The sequence below is a fragment of the Aulonocara stuartgranti genome (genome assembly GCF_965226115.1).
Source record: "Aulonocara stuartgranti genome assembly, chromosome: 22".
Taxonomy (NCBI): domain Eukaryota; kingdom Metazoa; phylum Chordata; class Actinopteri; order Cichliformes; family Cichlidae; genus Aulonocara; species Aulonocara stuartgranti.
The window spans coordinates 35140683-35156361 of NC_138957.1; the positions used below are offsets into that span (position 1 = coordinate 35140683).

General features: G+C 40.3%; 1 long non-coding RNA gene and 2 gene segments (V, D, J or C); 2 read left to right on the forward strand and 1 right to left on the reverse strand.

The window, feature by feature from the left end:
* The first annotated feature begins 422 nt into the window (after positions 1-422).
* Positions 423-2202, forward strand: LOC309699546 (Ig kappa-b4 chain C region-like). The segment is given in 2 exons: positions 423-595; positions 1657-2202.
* A 3059-nt stretch (positions 2203-5261) lies between these two features.
* On the reverse strand, positions 5262-6727 carry LOC309699409. The gene is made up of 2 exons (XR_014274328.1): positions 5535-6727; positions 5262-5428 (listed from the first exon to the last, which is right to left on the reverse strand). It is a non-coding gene; the product is annotated as an uncharacterized lncRNA (long non-coding RNA).
* A 5059-nt stretch (positions 6728-11786) lies between these two features.
* On the forward strand, positions 11787-13488 carry LOC309699649 (Ig kappa-b4 chain C region-like). The segment is given in 2 exons: positions 11787-12292; positions 13007-13488.
* The last annotated feature ends 2191 nt before the right edge of the window (positions 13489-15679 follow it).

The following is a 15679-nucleotide window of genomic DNA, read 5'->3' on the forward strand; positions in this document are numbered from 1 at the left end:
GAAAGGGCTTCATCCCTCCAGTAGAGTTCAAATTCTTTGAGAATCAGTGCCAAGGAGCACTGAAGATGTTCCTTTCAGTGGCAACTAGACACTAGTTTTAAAATGTATATATATATATATATTCAGTTTATTGGAGGCAAATATGTCTTTATGTATTTTTCAGTATTTATGGATTTATCACAATTAACCTACACTGTATATCATGTGAAAAAAAAAAAAAAAAAAGATATTTGAGGGAATCAAAAAGGTCTCAGTTTATACTGACACATATTAAATCAAGTTTAAAATTCCATTTTAAATTGATGATTTCATTACTGATTGATTTGATATCATCAGAGGTAGAAGTCCCATTTTCAAAACTCATATATTCAAAATAAAAATATATCTTCTTTAAATATGTAGCACTGAAATAATTTCATTTTTTTAGATCAGTTGGTAAAACTGAAAAGGAAGGAGTGAATGATTTTGTTGAGTTTGTTTGTCTCAGAGTCAGAGAGCCGTGTCTCTCTACAGTCAGAGGTTTTTGTACGGCGCCTCAATGAGTTTGTATCACTGTGGTGGACTTTTGGTGGAGGAACCAGACTGGATGTTGGACGTAAGTCAAAAACAAAGTTACTTCTATGTCCTTTTTCTCTTTAATGTAATTTTCTTTTCTTTAATTTCATTTAATATAAAAGGCTAGGAAACTTTTTGTGTAACTGATTAATTATTTTATTCATAAATTTTGTCCTAAGAAACAAAGTCAGCTTTGGAAATGAATATTCAGACACTCGGGACAATTTACAATGAAAATCTGGGATGTTTCATAGTATTAATTATTATTTGTAGTTCTGATGATAAAGTTGTATTTTGAGGGCTTGTAGGTTTAGTTCAGTCTAACAGAGTCAGAGAGCCGTGTCTCTCTACAGTCAGAGGTTTTTGTACGGCGCCTCAATGAGTTTGTATCACTGTGGTGGACTTTTGGTGGAGGAACCAGACTGGATGTTGGAAGTAAGTTAATTAACTGTGTTTATTATTTTCTTTTATAACTACTTGTTAGACTGTTTAGATGAGAGAAAACTATTTTTTTTATTAAAATAATTTAGTGTTTGATGTTTGTCCTTTTTACTGGACTAATTCAGATGAGCTCTGCGAGTTTCTCTTGTTTAATCTACATTTCTGTCACAGTAAAATGTAGACAAGAGTAAACTTCATCATCTTATGATTAGTTTGTAAATTTCCACCACATCAGCTGCTGTTTGGATGAGTCAAAGTTTGCTTTCTGATGTTTTTATCGTGTCAGATGTTTCAGATTTAGTTTGAAATCATGTGAGCTGTTCAATAACATTTCAAATCTACATGAATGAGTAGCTGCTCTGTGCTTGTGTCCACTAATGTCTTCAGTCGTCCATGATTTAGACTTCTAATCATTTTAAAGCTTCTGCTGTAAATGTTTCCACATCTGCTTCTTTTATTTCCAGTGTAGTTTGAACATATTTCAGCTCAAACTGTGTGATGATTCTCTCTGTGCTGATATGCATGAGAGGTTTCTTAAAGGGAAGTGAAACAATGTGTGAGTGAATGACTGGTGGAGCAGAAAAAACACCTGACAGAAACTTCTTAACGGAGAAATTCAAATTGTGGTTCCTGTCCTCTAAGCTGATTGGTGTTTCCTAGGTGATACCCGCCCCACCCTGAAGGTGCTGGGTCCCTCCAACAAGGAGCTGGAGCAGGGGAAGGCCACGCTCATGTGTGTGGCCAACAAGGGCTTCCCCTCAGACTGGAGTCTGTCCTGGAAGACGAGCGACAGCAGTGGCAGCAGCAGCATCAGAGGGGAGGAGAGCAGGACTCCTGGAGTGCTGCAGAATGACGGCCTCTACAGCTGGAGCAGCACCCTGACGCTCACTGCAGACCAGTGGGGGAAGGTGGGCTCTGTGACCTGTGAGGCCACCCAGGGCTCCCAGTCTCTGGTCTCAGAGATACTGAGGAGAGACCAGTGTTCCCAGTCCTGATGTCAATCACTGAGTCTTTGATGTTGATTTTCTTCTGTCTCTTTGTTTCTTTGTGTTTGCAGATTTAAAAAATAAACTCATCAAACAGTCATGTTTCCATCTCATAATGACAACAATCAGAGCATCAATCTCCTCTAGTTTCATCCTTTTGTGTCTGTTGTAAAGCTGATATTTCAAACTCTTAAAAGAATAAAAACGTACCGAGAAAACATGTTCTTTGACTCTGTGAGTTTAATAAATGCACATTAAAAAATTAAGATTTTGTAATATTAGTAAAACCAGACCAAAATAAAAATGTAAACAGACACATCAAGTGTAATGTGCAGTGAAAATGGTTAAATATATATTTTTTAATCCACATATTAAATATTTCTCTATAAGATGTTGAGGTCATGTCAACCATAGATTATCTGTGTGCTCTTCATAATTTCTAGTCTCAAAGCTGTTTTATGATCTACATTTTAATCTGATCTAAAACCTAATAAGTAAAATTAAAGAGCAGGGTGTCATCTGTATGTTTAAACAGAGTTTATCTAAATAAAGTTCAAATGAAGATTTACTGAAGTTTGATTAATGAACTATTTGACAGTGAAACTCTGATGAAGCACCAAAGCAGAGAAGAGTCTAGAAGCTGGTGGTGGCAGAGGTGAAGCAGGTGGAGACTTAGCTGAGGATCTCTAATTGTCAGGATGAGATCAGGAGTCTGAGAGTTAAAGCACACAAAACAGAGGCTGAGTAACTCACAGAAGGCAGCGAGACAATAACTGGACTCCAATAATGACGACAGAATTGAGCTCGACAGTGGACATGATGTTAAGAACAGACTAACAGAACAAACACAGGAATGCAGGCAGATGAGAGACTACAGGTCTGCTTTAATCAACTTATATAGAAGTTAATCTCTTCTAGTGTTCACAGCAAAATGAGAGAAACTCACTTCACTAAACCTCTTAACACAAGAAAAAGACCACGGTCTGTCAGGAGGACGCTTGCTGGTTTTACATCTGACAGAGACAGTCTGTCCTGGAACAAAAGACTGAGTCGGCACTTTTTCTCCCAGTTAATAATAAAGAATATCAGAGTTATTGAAGTTACAGGTTTCATGCTTCATGCTTCATGCACGACATTCACAGTGTTGGTTTTTGCCCAGTTTAGGTATTTGTGTCTTAGACCTGTTTTTCCTTTGCTTTGTATTTTTCATGCAGTCTCAATGAACGCCTCGCTTTCTGGTAAATTCCATCCTGTTTCCACGTGTCTGATTTTGGGTCCTCTCACTCTCCGCTCCACACAATCTGCTGCTGCAGATCGTGACATTATTTGAATTATTCATTCTTTTTGTTAAAGTCTTTATTAGTTTCACTATTTGACTTGTCCAGGGTGTACCCTGCCTCTGACCTTAAGACAGCTGGAATAGGATGGGATGCATGTATAGTTTCATTATTATTGTCAGATCATCAGCATGTGATAATGTGGATATAACACCAAAATAGTAAAATGCCTTCTTATTTTGCATTTATTTATTACAGTTTTTTCATTTTTGATTTCAGACAACCAAACTGTACGATTAAGAAGAAAGCTGTGTTTCTTTACACTCAGAGGTTTTAGCTCAATCATGATGAGACAAACTCTTTTCTTTCAGGATCCAGACTGGATGTCTGGAAATAAATCAATTTTAAATGAGTATTTTAAACAATACTTTGTCCTTCTGTTTTTGTTTTAGCATGCTAAGTATGTAAAAAAAAGTCCTGTTTAGAAGCGGACATGTCACAGTGCTGGATCTGTGACCCAGTGTTTTGTCTGTGTTGTTAATTTATATTCTTGGATTACTTTTATTCATGGTTTTGGTTATCTTTTTTTCTTAAGTTCTTAGTGATCCTAGTTCTCCCTCCCTCAGTGTCCATCTCAAGCCTGTGTATAAGCTCTTGTCTCCATGTTTATTGTTCCCTCTGTTGCACAGGCAGTCATGTCTCCATGTCTCAGTGTCTAGTGTCTGTCTCTGTTTTTGTTCCCCCAGTCACAGTGTCTTTTCTGCATCTACATATTCGTCATGCTTCCTGTTTTCTTCTGATAGTCCTTGTCCTGTGTTCAGTTTTCAGTTTTGCTTCCCCTTGGTCTCCTTATGTGTGATTATTTCCATCTGTGCTCTCCTCCTGTGTGTCATTCCCTTGTGTGTTTCCTCTGCCTGTTGTCGTGTTGTCCCATGTGCTGTAAGTTTCTCCATGTTTCTGTCCATCATTCCTAGTTCCATGCTCCTTATTTCCTAGTGTTTCTGTCTCTAGTCCCCCAGAGTCTAGTTCTTATTTTCCATGTTCAAGTTTTGGTTTGTTTTTCGTAAATGTTTATTTTGTGCATTATTTCCCAACAAATAAAGCTGCCTCTTTAAATTTGTTTCTGTGTAAGAATCCTGAATCCAGGAACCTTCATGCTGCCTGCCATACAGCAAACATGACAGGACATTGAATAACAAACATTAGTATACACAGAGCCATCCAGATGTAGAAGTGTGATGTGTCTCATGTGATGGTGTTTTAACCTGAGTGAGCACTTCATTTAATTATTCACGATATCCATATCCATTTCATCTTTCCAGGATATCAGTGTATTTAAACTTTTAGCGTCCGAGAGCCTGAAAGCTATAAATATTTTACTTTTTACCACTTTGCTTCAGTTTAGTTAATTTTATATCTAAATGTTTACAAATTGCATTTAATTCCTGTTTGAATCATGATATTAAAATGGGAAACAGAGATATTGTCCTGGTAATTTGATGTTTTTGTGTTTCTTTTTAAATTCTTAAATGGTTTTGTCCTGCCTTACCTCTGAGCTACTTTACTCAAATACTCCTGTACAGAAACATGTTATTAATATATGTTGTTTAATCCTGTCATGTCTGGCAGTTTATGCAATTTGAATTATGATCTGAATGCACTGTGGTGCCAAAAACATGTTGCAAGATCAGCTCTATAAGTTCTCTATGGTTCCTCTTGTTTCCTCTGCCTGTTGTCGTGTTGTCCAACAATGTGTCACCAACTGCTGCACCTGTAAGAAAAAACAAAGGGAACAAAAACATACAGCACCTGGAACACAAAGATATGAAAATGCACAGATACATAAATTAACAATCTTTTTGTGGTGTGTGTCATTGTCACAAAAGGTAGACAATAATGAGGGCAGGGAGGTGCAATAATGCCCTCCTGGGTGTCAGAGGCAGTGTCACGGTCTGCCTGGCAGACCGTGGGGATGAGGAAAGTAGGACCCAAAACGCAGGACTCTGCGATGCCACAGTGCACTTTATTTACAGTGAATAGACAGGTAAGTCCAACAATTAACTCAGAGATGTAATTTGCCAATGGTGCTCATCCCTTGCTCCCAGTGCGTCCCGTGCTGTAGCTCGCTTAGTTTGTGTGCTCCCCAACTCGCTTCTTCGCCCGACTTTCCTGGAGGAAGAAGGAAAAACCACAATAAGCCACACACGCTAGCCGACTATACCGGTCAAGAGTAATAATCCCACGTCGACTGTCGCCGCGAGTCCAGGTTAAATACCTCTTCCTAGCTGGGAGGGATGATCACCACCAGCTGGTCAGGTAATCAGCTGCAGCAGCAAAGAGCGACTCCCGATGACGACAGTCGCCCGGACACGCCTCTTCCACGACGCACGCTTCCGTCAACAGCCCCGAGGACGGGGGGAGAGAGAGAGAGAAGCAGACACATACATACAAACGTGGACAGAACAGTAGACGACAGACCCCAAATAATAGTCGTAATAATAATAATAACAACAATAATAATAACCACTGCTCACGGACCCCTGAGTCCTCCAGAGCCGGGTCCGTGACAGTCAGACAGCGATAGATCCAGGAGATCCAGGAGATCCAGGAGCCCACAGCAGGAGAAGGAGGAAGGCCCCAGATGAGGCACCCAGAGGGTGAGAGTCTCAGAGAACCAGAGGCAACAGGCATCAGTCGGATGTCCTAGCACGAGCCGAGAACAGTGCCCAAGGACCACCTGGCACGACTTTGAAAAGTGGAATGAGAGGCAGAGTCTTCAGCTCAGAGAAGATCAGCTTCCAAGTTGAAGTCATGAATCACAATCACACACAAATCTGTGTTTATTGATACCAAATACAGTTACAATGCATTCATTGTATACTCTGATTACATTGTATAAAGAGTGAAATGCATGTTTATTACTGCTTCTATTAATAGTGTTGCTATGAGTGGTTATGATGCTGTTTAAGGTAAATCTGGAGGAAATCCATCAGTCTCTGCAGCAGTCAGTTCAGCTCTTATTCAGTCTGAGGTAAAATAATATTAAAATGTGTAAACACATCTGTGCTGAGATAACTCTGAACTCTAAACTTATTTGTTCTCTATCATGTAGGAACGTCTGTGAGCAGTAAAGTGGTTTTTCTGTAGCTCCTTATTTATTCATGTTGCTTTAAAATTTAAGACTTAAGATTCAAACTAAAAAAATCATTTAAAGATTTCAAAGTTATGCTCTGATAAAGCAATTAACAAAGTGGAGTCTAAGCAATGATGGGAAAGAGGAAACGAATGCTGGATTCAAAAGTTTACTATTTAAATTTCTACAGCAGCTAATTAATAAATACTTAATTTATCTACTGATGTTTTCTGTGTGTTCAAAGTATTTGGTGGTCTTTTAATTTACAGCAATACACTCAATGTTAATGCTGTGTGTGTGTGTGTGTGTGTGTGTGTGTGTGTGTGTGTGTGTGTGTGTGTGTGTGTGTGTGTCCTCAGTGAACTGTATCAGTCTCTGCAGTATCTTCCAGCTGCAGCAGTCACTTCAGTTTCTGTTCAGTCTGACTGAGGGAGGTTTTTGTACGACTGTTTTTCACTGTGTGGACACAAGCTGACTGCCAGGCCAGTGAAAACTCTGACAGTAATAAACTGCTGCATCTTCAGCCTGGACTCCACTGATGGTCAGAGTGAAGTCAGAGTTTGATCCACTGCCTGTAAAACGAGCTGGAATCCCTGATTGTCGAGTGCTAGCAACATAAATGAGCAGTTTAGGAACTCCTCCATCTTTCTGTTGGTACCAGTGTAAGTAGTTGTTGTTATAAACATTCTGACTGGTCGTACACTTGATGCTCACAGTTGCTCCCACAGCAGAGCTCACTGCTCCAGGCTGAGTCACTGTGATCTGTCCTCTGGACTCTGAGGACACAGAGACAACAACATAAAGCAGCTTCATGGTTTTGTGGGCTTCATTTCAGAGGGACAGATGTTGATAGAGGAGAGGAGTTTGATTCTCTGGACTTTACCTGTGAAGCAGCAGCAGAGGAGAGTCCAGATGAGGACGCAGATCAAAGTCATGTTTTTGATGAGGAGGATTTCTGTGGCTTCTGTTGTGATGAAGGACAGCTGTCAGTCATCCAGTGTTCAACTCTCAGGACTATAAACTCTCCCAGAGCACTGGAGCATGGTGCTGCTGATGCAAAGTGTCTCTATGGAAATCATCTGACTGACTCCAGCAGAGACTTGGATCAGTCTGATGATTTCTATCAGTGGATCAATCACTTCATGATAATATTGACCAACAGTCTCCAATTAGACGCACTTGTGTTGAAATTGTTCCTTTCTGAATGTCTGTTATTTAAACCCACTTAATTTTTCTATAACATTATGGTTTTCATACCACTTTAAAGCGCCTTAAAGAAGTTAAACATTTCCCACTTTATAGTTTTACAAAATGACAGAGAAAACTGAAGAAAACTATTTTCAGGAAAATGGATAAAATCAGTCCTGTCACTATTATTAAATGAGATCATTTAATTTATGATCATTAGATCATTGAGGGCCATGCGATTATTTTTAAATTCATGACTCACTGTCTTCCTTAGATTTGATTGAACACAAGTTTGACATTTTATCGATTTCAGAGTCAGAGAGCTGATCAGTGAGTTTGTATCACTGTGGTGGACTTTTGGTGGAGCAACAGGCTGGAAGTTAACTGTTAGTAGATTTGAGTCACTCAAAGAACTAAATTCTGTACTTTTATTGATTCATTTTAAAACCCTGATGCTGCTGCTACATTTTGTTGAACTTTACTAATTATATATTCTGACTCTAGGATTTGTTACATTTTGACTTCAGACAGAGTAATATCTTCTTCACTTCTTCTTTTGTCTCCCTGAAAATGTTTCAGTAGAACTTTTGTCTCTAAAGCAAATATTGTTTGAAGTTTTTCAATTTCAGAGATAATATATTTTACATTTTGTGCTCCCTTTGTCAAAGGTTTACTTTTGCATAGCAGAAATAAAAGCACTTAATCAGCATGTTGTCCGAGTTTAACTAATTTAATGAGTTTTCTTTTTTTTAAATTTAATTTCTGTCATTGACGAGAGGCCCTCCAAGAACATAAATCTCCACCAAGGCAGCTCATTCTACTGGCAGTATTTACTTTGAAGGAAATAGTTTTGTATTTTTTTCTTTCTATATTTTGTTTTCTTGGTTTTTAAAATAAATACATTTTAAGAAGTTTGGAGTGCTGTAGAAGTCAGATAAGGGTAGAATGATGGATTTTTACACAAACATTGTATTATTCCTTTATATAGGAGCAGATTGTCAGGGGCCTGGGAGAGTCTCGCCATGTTTGGTCATGACACTGCTCCCAGGCGGGGTCCTCTCCAGTTTTCCTTACAGCCGCACCTTTTCACAGTCAGAGGCATTTCATAGAGTGACAAGTTTTCTCCTCATTTTTACGTCAGGGACATGAGCTCCATGTCAGGAACCAGTCACACGCAGGTGACAGGGACAGAGAAGAATTTGATGTTTCAGACATGATCACCTGCACAAAGCCTGCACAACCTGATCCTAAGGCTACGTCCACACTAGCCCGGATAGATTTGAAAACGGCCTTTTCTTCTGAAAATGCTCCGCGTCCACACTAGCGTTTTCAGTCGTTTTCACAGAGTTGTGCGTCCACATTGAAAACGTTCCAGTCCTGCGCAAAAGCGAGTGAGAATTAAAGAATTTGAAGAAAAGCTATCTGGAGCATGTACAAACTGATATTAATCTTTTTTAGTGCTGTCAAAATTGAGAGCAATCAAAACAAGTGCTGTATAATGCCCTCTGCTATCTTTGTTTAATTGGTCACATGACTGCATCACATGACTAAAATGCGTCATTGTTTTAGAAAGTCGACGTTTTAGAGTGTCCACACTGCGACGGGACAGCTCCGTTTTGAAATGTATGTGTTTTCGAGAGCGTTCTCAAAACTCTCAAAGCCGAAGTTTATAGTAGTGCAGAAGCGAGCTGAATGTGTGTTGTCGTTTCAACAATAACGATTCACAACTTTTCCTTGGTTGCATAACAGTGTACAAGGGGGCTTATTTTCCACTGTGCCAAAGTTTATTCAAATCAGTCAACAAGTGTGACCCAGCCTTTGTCCGTGTAGGCTTTAGAAATTTAGGGAAAAGGCTATCTTCAGGTTCTCAGGACATGCAAAAAGTCAGTTACATATCCATGCCATTAACATCTTTGCTCAAAAAGAGAATACTGTTGTCACAAACAAGGATGCAGTGGACTCGAGAGCAGACTCAATTGCTCGAACTATGTACAATTTATTTGAAGGAAAAAGGTACTTAAACAAGGCTGGGTCTAACAGAAACTATTCGCAGGAACTGAAGGAGACCAGAGGACGGGAAAACAGACGTGGAACACAAAGAGAACACGGGCGGGAACTTCTGCAAACACAGGAAAGAGGTTTTACTGATCTGGTAAACAATTAAAGGGCTGAGGTGAGTGGTACTAGTGGAGAGTCTTGTGCTTACTTGAAAACACCGACTATTAGGCAGAGGAGGGGTTGCCGTGGGAGCATCCCAGGGATGGCTGAGAATGTGGGGAAGCTGGTCCAGGTTCCAGGGTGTCCAGGGGAGAGGGATCCACCGTTGAAGTACGGGCTGGAGGGCAGGCTGAGGAGAAGGTGAGTGTGTAGTCCTAGGGTTCTAGGCAGACTGGAGAACGGAGTGGAAACAGAGCACGACGGGTGATGTATCTGGAGAACACAGGAGACGGAGAACACATTTACCCACGGTCCAGACAAACAGAGTCCAAACACAGTGGAGGCTAGTTTACCACTAGTATAGCAGGACGAACTGGCGAGGAGTGGCAGGCAGCGCTGGCTTGAAAACCCTCCAGATGGAGGCCCAGAAATTGGAAGCAGGTGATGAGCTGGCCAACTCCACCCCAGGGGACGGGCAACAGGAACCTGGACCACACCCGACCAGACACTCCCACGGCATATGACAACTGTAGCTTCACAGCTTTCTTCAGCTGTTGCCAGATAAAATGAGGAAGCAAGTTATGGATTATTGAAGACTGTAGGCTCCATCAAATACTTAGCTTGGCAAGGTTTAGCTCTACGACTCAAGACTCAAGAAGTTTATTGTCATTTCGTATGGTGTTACCCGGGCTGAAACAAAATACTGTTTCTCACCAGCCTCTACAGTGCAATAAACAATACAGTTTAAAAAGAATACGTTTAAAAAAGAGCAGCAATAAATAATAAAAAAGGCAGTAATAAACTGCAACAATATAGATAGGGATAAATAACATAAAATCTAAATTCTAAAACAAACTCATTCAGGTAGGTAGCAGCAGTCCTTTCACAGAAGGTCATGTAGGTGTAGTTGTTGGTATAGTTTATTGGTGTCAATACATTGATATAAATGATTGAATAGAAAAAACAAATAAGCAGAGTTGCCATGTGGAATTTCTTCCATCTGGCAATAATTTCCTTTGGCATTAATAAAGTATTCTGATTCTGATTCTGAATACAGCAGTGGAGAGCCGACAGGCAAACATTCCGGTGGGCCTCTGGCATTTAAAACAAACCTATTTATTTATTTAGAGAAAAAGAAGAAGAAGGTTGAACTTTTTTGATGTCAATAAAAAAAGTTAATAAAGGCCGGCACATGGATGTGGAGAGAAATGCAGATTCAATCACAGGAAGTCAGGATAAAGTTCACTCAGAAGCTTTATTATGCAACACAATAATGAACAATGGCACTGGAGACGATTTCTTAGTGTGGGGATCACAAAAGTGAAGGTTTTGGCAGGTGGAGTGGGGGTCGCTCCAGTGGGAGTGATGTTGGCTGAGTGAGCTGGATGGATGAGTGTACTGAGCTCAACATGATTAATCCAGTGATGAAGAACAGTTGAAGGCAGGAGAGCAGACAGGTGATGAAATGTGAGTCTGTGAACATGAAGCAGCGTGAGCATGACCTGCGTACAGGTCGGTATGCAAACTGCTGATAATGTGACTGGTGGATCTGAGAAGCTCCTGAGAGCACAAGGAGAACAAGGAAAGGTAAACACAGCACGAGACGTAAAGGCAGCCTGTTACTAACATGTTTTGAGCAGACGGACCAGCAAAGAAGAGATGCTGATGCTGGTCTTAAACACTGCCGCTTGTCCTGGATCACAATCAGGTGAGCATGGCAGGTGTGCTGACGAGGGCTCCGCCCAGAGGTGGAAGCACAGACACATCATGGAAAAACACAGCCAGCTCCCCCTGACCATGACACTTTTAATGTCCATTTATAGAAAGTCATTTCTTGAACTGCTGGTTCAGTGTTTTATTTATAAATACCTGCTCCAAAACCACGGAGGTCAGGCAGAGAGACACTCTGAAAATGAAGGACAAAAACATTATTATCCATCCTGAACTTGTTTTGTCATCTGAGTTCAGGAAGTTGTTCTCAGGTCACCGTTACCTTGAACCTCAGTGTAGAACAAACAGAAACTTCAGATCCTTCATTCCCTCAGCTGTTAGATTCCTGAACGCTGACAGGAGTCGTTTAGATGAATGTTTCTGTGATTCTTCATTTTCAGACATTTACCCTTCATATTCTGTTTATTTATTTCGAACATTTTTGTTCATTTTGATGCATTTATTTACTTTTTCCTTGACCTCATTGCTTGTTTATCTCTGCCTTGACGTGCAACAGTGCTCGTGATTATTGTTTAAAGACTGTAGGCTGTGTGAGTTTGACCGTGTGAGCAGGTAGTGTGGGAAAGCTGCAAACAAACTTTGGAATTAATAAAATTATCTGAAGTGTGAATCTAATTTTAAAAATGCAATTTATAAAAGCATGTTGCACTGTTTCTTTTTTATTTTTATAACATTATGCAAACAGTGAATGATTTTGTTGAGTTTGTTTGTTTCAGAGTCAGAGAGCCGTGTCTCTCTACAGTCAGAGGTTTTTGTACGGCGCCTCAATGAGTTTGTATCACTGTGGTACACGTTCGGTGGAGGAACCAGACTGGAGGTTAACTGTAAGTACATTTCACTCATTTATGAAGCTCAAACTTGTATCATTAAGGTTCATTTCATTTCCTTCTACATAAATACTTCATGTTTCTCATAAATATAAAATCTAATATCAGTGTAAATTTTGAATTCAGACTAAAATCGTCTTGTGTATTTATTTTCACTGGAAATTAAACTTTCAAAAGTTTTTTTTTTCTTGAAGAAAAGTAGAAAACGTTTATATATTTTACATTCTCATAAAAGTTTTGTCTTCAACCTTTTGCTGCAAACTAAAATTAATAGTTCTTAAAGATTTAACATTATTAACGACACATTAACAGTTTGCTGTCTGAGATTTGATGATTTTATGAATTTTAATGTGTGAGTAAGTACAGTTATCTTTATTGTTCCCTAATAGAGCAAAAAAAGGTCTATGCTTTTTTCTGTTTTACATACAATTGTTTATGACAAGTTTATGAGAAAAATCTGACATGTTAATTTCTGTTTGTTTTCTAATTATAAAACTAATAAATAATACAAACATAACGCACATGAGAACATCAGAAGTCAAAGAAACGCTTTAATATTTTTATCTTTGGTACTGAAACTCGTCTGTTGCCATGGTTCAGCAGTGAAGCCTGTCTGTTACCATGGTTACCAATCTCAGATAGAGAAGTGAAACAGCTGGAGAGCAGTTTCAACTCCCAGTTTCTCTAACATCTCTCTCTCTCTCTCTGCAGTGGGCCGAGTCCCCCCCTCCCTGACCGTGCTGGCGCCCTCTAGTGAGGAGCTGCAGCAGGGGAAGGCTACAGTCATATGTGTGGCCAACAAGGGCTTCCCCTCAGACTGGAGGCTGTCCTGGAAGGTGGATGGAAGAAGCAGCATCAGCTGGGAGGAGAGCAGGAGCCCCGGGGCGCTGCAGAATGACGGCCACTACAGCTGGAGCAGCACCCTGAGGCTCCCTGCAGACCAGTGGGAGAAGGTGGGCTCTGTGACCTGTGAGGCCACCCAGGGCTCCCACACTCCACTCTCAGAGACTCTGATGACAGACCAGTGTTCCCAGTCCTGAGCTGACTCACTGGGACTCTGATACTGGCTTTAGTCTGCAGCTTCTCTCAGTCTGCTCCCTCTGTGTCTGTATTGCTTTGATAGTTTTCATGTTTTCATGCTTGTGGCACTGTTGATGGTTTTAATACTTCAAATAAAAACTGAGGTCTTCAAATAGTGGTTTTCATGTGTTTCCATTCAGCTGCTCTTCTGTCTGATAATCATCCTTCAGCTTCAGCAGTGATGCTTCCATACACTGAAAATCTCTGCTTCAGTAACTTTGACTGAGAGAATCACATGTGCTGTATCACATCAGAGTGTAAATGTAAAAAAAATGAAAACAACTAAAAAAAAGAAAACAAAAGCTATAAGTAAAATAGAATCACAGCCAACAGCTGCTCCCTGTTATAAATAGTTTTAAGGTCTTTTGCAGCTGCATTATTTTCCATCATGTTGGATTTTGTGATGATCTTTGCTGTTGGGTGTAGAAGAAGTAGAAATCATGGTGACAGATTATTGTAACCTGCATGTGACCCGTGATGAGACCCGTCCTGGTTTTCTTCAAAGTCAGAATTGATAAAATAACCCAAAGAAAAACGAAACTTTCTTTATCAACATAGGAGACACTAAAAATGTCTCTTTCAGAACATCAGTGCAGGTTAAAAAGTGTAAATGTCAGAATAATTTATGTCACAAAGATGAAGTTAAAGACTTGATGAACTAAACTTTAAATCTTCAGATCAAATCATGTGAAATATTTCTGTGACCAAGAATGTAGCTGAGCAATCTGCATACATACATATATCAGTACTGCAGTTTACTAAAATATTCTCATTTAATAACTACTTCCCAGTTTGAATATTTACAGGAGAGTTTCTTCATCACAGATCTGACTCACAGTATCAACTGTTTTGTGTTTCACATGTTCTTCTGTGCGAGCTCGTCAGGATGGACACAAGTCTGATGTTTTGAGTCAAACCCACATTAACATTTAGGGTTAGACTGTGTGTGTGTGTGTGTGTGTGTGTGTGTGTGTGTGTGTGTGTGTGTGTGTGTGTCCTCAGTGAACTGTATCAGTCTCTGCAGTATCTTCCAGCTGCAGCAGTCACTTCAGTTTCTGTTCAGTCTGACTGAGGGAGGTTTTTGTACGACTGTTTTTCTCTGTGTGAACACACGCTGACTGTTGATGCTGTGATAACTCTGACAGTAATAAACTGCTGCATCTTCAGCCTGGACTCCACTGATGGTCAGAGTGAAGTCAGAGTTTGATCCACTGCCTGTAAAGCGAGCTGGAATCCCTGATACTCGAGTGCTAGCACGATAAATGAGCAGTTTAGGAACTCCTCCATCTTTCTGTTGGTACCAGGCTAAATAGCTAGAGAGAAAAACATCCTGACTGGTCGTACACTTGATGCTCACAGTTTCTCCCACAGCAGAGCTCACTGCTCCAGGCTGAGTCACTGTATATTGTCCTCTGGACTCTGAGGACACAGAGACAAAAACATAAAGCAGCTTCATGGTTTTGTGGGCTTCATTTCAGAGGGACAGATGTTGATAGAGGAGAGGAGTTTGATTCTCTGGACTTTACCTGTGAAGCAGCAGCAGAGGAGAGTCCAGATGAGGACGCAGATCAAAGTCATGTTTTTGATGAGGAGGATTTCTGTGGCTTCTGTTGTGATGAAGGACAGCTGTCAGTCATCCAGTGTTCAACTCTCAGGACTATAAACTCTCCCAGAGCACTGGAGCATGGTGCTGCTGATGCAAAGTGACTCTCTATGGAAATCATCTGACTCTTTTGTTGTGAGTCAGTTTGCTGCATTGACTTGGAACCAGTTGTCCTCTTAGAGTGAAGGGTCACTGAAAATGTATTAAAGTTGCTCTAGTTTTGAACTCCAGCTGTTTGAGTTACACCTGAATTCTGCTGCGCCTTTGCTGTGTGCCCTCATATATCTCCCTCCCAAGCTTAACAAGGATTTTATCAAAGAGTTTTAAGGTTTTATGGCTGGAATCGTTCTTAAATTTGACAGTTTTTTAATCCTTGGTGATTTTAACATCCATGTCTGCTGTGACTCTAAACTTTTGGTCAAGGACTTTTTAAATATTATTGACTCTTTTAACTTGACCCAGTGGGTTACTGGTCCCACGCATGAAAAAGGTCACACACTGGACTTGGTGCTCTCCCACGGGTTGGGTGTGTGCATCACGGAAATATCCGAGTTGCGCATCTCCGATCATCTTCCTGTGTTGTTCACTCTAACACTGCGCTGCTCGATGGATAAGCCGTACGTCCCAGCGCACAAAAAGCGATCGCTTAATGTACTAACAGCGACGCTTTTTCTGCTGCCTTTATGGACTCTGGAATAATG